A 6,000-nucleotide genomic window follows, 5' to 3' on the forward strand; every position below is an offset into this window, starting at 1 on the left:
CATAGTTGTTCTATAAATAGGTTGCAAACTCTTTCAATACATTTAAGCTTTCTCACAAACTCTATCATGGTATCAAGAGCTTTGATTCTTAACCACACTTCCCTTCCCTAATCTCCCTCCCTCAATGGCGGTAGTGATAATATCACTCCCAAACCAGCCATCATCCTCCTCCATCATGGCTACACCATCAAAACCTTTTGTCAACGTCGACAAATGATGGTGACCATATCAAACTTCCTTCTCAAAAAGCTTCAAACCAAAATTACACTTCCGCTCAACTCTTTTGGCACTCCATATTTCATATGCCATGAGATGCCAATTATCAATTTATTTTTTCTCCAAACCTTTACGGAGAAACAATCCCTTTTCGGCACCCCCGTAGTTTAATTGACTACCAAAAGCGCTGCCGAACATGAAACTCCTTTCTCCAAACTTTAATGGAGAAACATTAACAGTCTCAACAATTATCACCATTCTATCATGGCTATCCTCCTCTTCTTCAATCGTGCATAATTGTTCCAACAACCAAACAACGAAAACTTGTCAGTGCTCCATCCTACTCAACCATATATCCTTTCATCTAACATTAAAAAAAACCATCAAACACACCCACAAAGCCAACGCCCTTCTCCTCTTTTAATTATTTCTTATTTCACTTCTTTCATTTTTAAAAAATAAAAAAATAAAACAAACATTCTTTCTTTGTGGACCGTCATCACCTTCATCTTTGCTCTACTCATTTTCAATGTCGTCGCTCAAACCCGTGCCCGAGCTCTCCGACAACTTCTTCAACTTCATTAACTATCACGTGTTTATCTTCCAAGATTGGTCTTTCCCTCCGGCTGTCCATCTTGTGGGGGCATATAGAAGATATACTATAAGATATACGTATAGTACATATCTTAGTCAAATATTTCAGTTATTGTAATCTAATATATTTACGATATCATGTGTATCTTTAGGATATTATCTCTTAATTTGTATAGCATATTCTCTAGAATATTATTAGCATAATATCTTTATTTCCTCTATTCATTGTCATAGTTGTTCTAATAAATAGATTGTAATATAAACTCTTTCAATACATTTAAGCTTTCTCACAAACTCTATCATAGTTTAGGCTTTATTCTCCTAAAAAATTGCTATATTTCCAATAACTTGTTTTTACTAAATTTCTCTTGTTTTTGTTGAATTTAACTTATCTTTTTCTTAACGACAAAAGTTTACTCCCTATACAGCTCAAAATAAGAGTAGTCGAGTAGAAGGTGATAGACTAATGGTGTCGGTGCCTTCTCCAATTTCATGTCCTAAAATCGAGTCTCATCAAAGTCCTCCTAACCCCTATTTGTAAGAAACTTCAACTTACCTTATTAAAAAAGAATATTATATTGTCCCAAAATTATTTTTTTTTGTGTGATCAAGGTTTAGAAATTCTCAACAAATAAACAAATTGGTTATATTTGAACGCATGAAGTGTGATAACTTTCTCTGATTGATTCTTCTATGATTTAATGGTATAAGAACATCATCTCAAAAGTAAAATTATTGAGCTGAACTACTTGTAAGTTGGTTGGCTTTGTAAAGTTTAGGTTTTACAATATACATCCGTCATTACTTGAAGTTTGTCACTTGTGTTCTTCATAGTCTTCAATGCAAATTTCAAACCATTAATATTTTGAATTATGCATTAGTTAAAGATATAAGAAATTAATATTATGAAGGTATAGATTAAAATTCTAATATCATTGTATATGATAATATTTTTTAATATATATTATGAAAAAAAGGGGTCAATTTTTTTAATATTTGACAACCTTATGAAATAATAAATTAATAATTGTGCAATCAACCTAAGAGAACGGATGCAGTGGCGTAGTACTTGAATTAATTGATCTATTGACATTTGTGCATGCAACATTACAAAGGAGGGAAGGTAGTAGAGGGGAGCTAGGGTTGTGAATGTGTGATTGTAATGTTAATTTCCATGTATTATGAGATTGTTTTGTTTACTATTAGTTTTAAGACATTTAAGAATACTATTGATTGAGGTATAGTATGGATAGAAATTAAAGAAAAATAAATCATAATGTGAATAATCACAATTATTAGGTGTGTAATTAAATAAAGGATTTTTCCAACATACGCCACAAGGCATGGGTTAAGAATTACAAGATTATATCAATTACCCAACTTCAGGCCAAATCGAAAAACTTGGTGAGTGATAACCTGTTTAAAATAAAGAGAGAGAAATATCTCACTTAATTAGCTTGAGAACGACTCTATCCGTCTTCTTTAATTACTACATTTGCTCTTTCACTTCCGAATACAATTTCGAATATTAATATCTTTAGCTACATACAATAAAAATTATAAAAATATATCTATTTGGAAAGTGCACATCGAAACATATCAAATATAATTAGACCTGATCTGACTATGTTTTTCCTTACGTAGATAAACTCAAAAAGAGTAAATTAAAAGTTTGCATATGTATAGTACCCATAACTAAAATGTAGTAACTAAAAAAGACAGAGGGAGTATTTTACTGTTACCAAATTTTAGTATGAAACTAGTTGTTGGTCAAGACAATACCCTTGATCATTTTTTTTACTAATGTGTGAAATATGATTTATACCATTATATATGATCTTGAAACATCACATTTGGTGATAGTTATAGTGGTGTAATAGATTAACTTAAAACAATTAGCCATCTTCTATTACTAAGAAAAAGAAAAAATTATTTTTACGAGACAATCACCAAACTAAAATCTTTATTTATTTATTTTTTATTAAAGCCAAACTAAAAGCTTTCAACAACAAAGAACTAAATGATGGACGATAGGTCAATTATTAACACTTATAGAATTGTACCTGAAAAGCACATACATGTAGTTTAAATTGTATCCATTTTTCTTTCTAGATCTATCAAATACAATCAAAATTTTGATTAATCATGATGATGAAGCTAATTATACTATTGATAGTCATTTGAAAAGAGCAATATGAAAGCAAGAGATTAAAGAAGTCATCATACTTTCAAAACAAAAATTCGTCATAAATTTATTTTATCAAACTATTTGGTTTTCTGTTTTAAAATATTAAATTGTCATTTTGGGATAATAAGATGTGATTGTAAGTTTCCTATTTGTTTTACCAGTTACCAAATTCAATATTATAGCCTTATAGGGTATACGTTAACTTGGCTTTAAATACTTTTTTTTTCAGAAATACCAATATAAGATTGTAGATTAGTTGGTTAGTGTCTTTGTATTAGAAGAGAGCTTATGAGTTTTAGTATATACTTCATCCATTCTTTTTCTATTGTAAGGATTATCATTTTTGGTAGTTTCACATCGATTGCAACAACTCCACTTTCGGTATAAAAATCAACTTCAATTGACATTATTACTCTTACTTTATCTTACTAAAATCATCATTTATTACTCACCAACCCACCATGTATCATCAAAGGTTGGGTACTTTAACTTTATTAAGTGTTCATTTATCTCTAATACTCTAGTAAATTAAAGGGTACTTTTATGCCTAATTACCTACCTTATACACTTCCTTTAAAACCATGTTCAAAATCATTGTTGCAATAGAAAAATTACAGAGGAAGTATATAAATTTTTGTTGGATTTACACTAGCAACTCATCTCGATCAACACGTGCGAGTCATTAATTGATTGCTAAAGGTTCGTTTGATTCAACTTATTTTGTCTTATCTTATCTTATCTTATAAGACAATTTATTGTGTGTGTCTAACATCTTATCTTATCTTATCTGATATAATCTTATAAGATTTTATTTTTCCTTAAATAAGTTAAAATAAATTGAACAAAACAGAACCTAAAAGCCCCACAACCAAAAAGAGAATACTGGAATGTTTCCCTAACTTCCCAAACCCCTTTGTATTTTTACAGAGGACACACACACATTCAATTTGCTTATTTTAATTAACACACTTTACTATTTGATTCATTTCTTTTTAATATATATAATATTGCTTTTCTATTTTTTGTTAACATGTCACATGAGTCCCATTTATTTTCTCCTCTTTTTTTTCACCCATGCTGTCCACTTTTTAACATAATAACCTACTCCATTTGTTTTTTTAGTTACTACATTGTATTTTGCACAAGATTTAAGCAATGTCATTTTCAAGCTTTTAATTAATCAAGTACTTTCTGACCCGTTTAATATTCCCTCCGTTCCATAATATAAATTTTGTGTCTATTTTTGACCAAATGTTCTTATTAATGTATACCAAAAAATATACTCATGTGAGTTCTTGTTAGATTCGCCTTAACATGTACTTTCATAATATCAAATTTTTATATGTTTTATTAATACGAAAATGAAGATATCGAAGGTCAAAGTTATGTCCTGGAGACTGCGCAAAATGAAACATGACTTATATTATGGGACGGGTTGAGTATAAAATAAGGGGAAAAGTGAAGAAAGAGTACTTTTCGGTGGAAAAATGAAGGACAATTTTTTTTCTGGTGGGCTAAGGACAACTCCAATAAGTAAACATTCAAACAATGTAGTAATTAAAAAGAAACAACTATTTAAGGAAAATGTAGCAATTACAAAAAAAAAAGAGGGAATAATTGACGCAGTCGGAAAACTATGGAGATTAGCAAACACTAATCTCGAATTAAGAACGATCAGATTCACAAGCGATGAATTTGTAAAAACTCCGGAATCCACCAGAAAGAGTATAAACTCTGTGATATTATTAAAAATCGAAAACTGCTTCCAAACATTGACCTAATAATGTTTAAATACGTTGAACAAAACCCTAAAATAAAATTAAGGAAATAATTAAATTCGGAAATAATTAAAAAGCTGATTTCGGGCCTTAAACGGACTCAAATGGCCTAAAAAGCATATACGTCACAGCGCTGTGAGTTTGACTTGTTGGGCCGTTTTGCTTTCGAAAATGTATTACAATAGTCAATCGAACTCCGTCGACCCATTTTTCGCAAAACAGTTCAGGCTTTTTGTCGCAAATCCTTTTCGAACTTTTCCGCCAATCTGCCTACGTCAATAATATATACCTTGCAATTTTCTCTCTATCTTTTTAATTATAGTTTTCCTCTCTCATTTTTAGTTTATTTCGTTTGCTTCTGGACTTCCTCCTTAGTTCTCTCACGAAGTGAAGTGAGTAAATTAAAAAGAAACAAAAGTAGAAGATTTTAAAGTAAAAGCCACTAAGATAGTTTCCCTTCCGAAGTTACATTCTAAACATATCAAAACTTAATATTCCGTTCCTAATTTTATAAAAAAAAATTTATAGAGCATATATTAATTAAATATTACTTCGTCTTTTCTTTAATGACTGCAACACTTTGACTTCCACGCTTGCCAGTACATAATTTTGATTTTCAACTTAATAAATCTAATATTCGATTAGTAATAATTATGAAAACAACATTTATCATTTACTTCTTTCGTTATTTTTTTAGATGCAACACTTGCATAGTAATTACGATTAACCAACTAACCTTATTCGATAATTTATTCTTTATGTACAAGAAATAACATAATTAAGTTGAATATTGTTTGATTCATCTTAATGCATATTTCACAGAATATCAAATTCATATTTTTTTTGTTATGCATAATTAAAGATATTATTGATCAAAGTAATGCGTTGGATCGATGACATGAAAACAAGAAGTGTAGCAATTAAATAAAAAAACACAGAGGCCGAAGTATTTATTAGCTAAATAACAAATAGTCAATATTATGATATTGAATGGTGTAAAAGTCAGAACATTGCGATATAATTTATAGAACAGACGACGTAGCATTATTCAAAATACAATTAACGAATATCAATAATTTAGATAGGTAATATTGAAAATCTGAGTTTGATTTATAATTCAACGTACATTTTTATAAAAAACACTAAATGGAAAAATTGTGCCCAACTTGGTTATTACCTAGTGATTCTTGTAAAATTACACCTACGAAATCATAAGCTTATTAT

The sequence above is a fragment of the Beta vulgaris genome, chromosome 9, assembly GCF_026745355.1.
Source record: "Beta vulgaris subsp. vulgaris cultivar EL10 chromosome 9, EL10.2, whole genome shotgun sequence".
NCBI lineage: Eukaryota > Viridiplantae > Streptophyta > Magnoliopsida > Caryophyllales > Amaranthaceae > Beta > Beta vulgaris.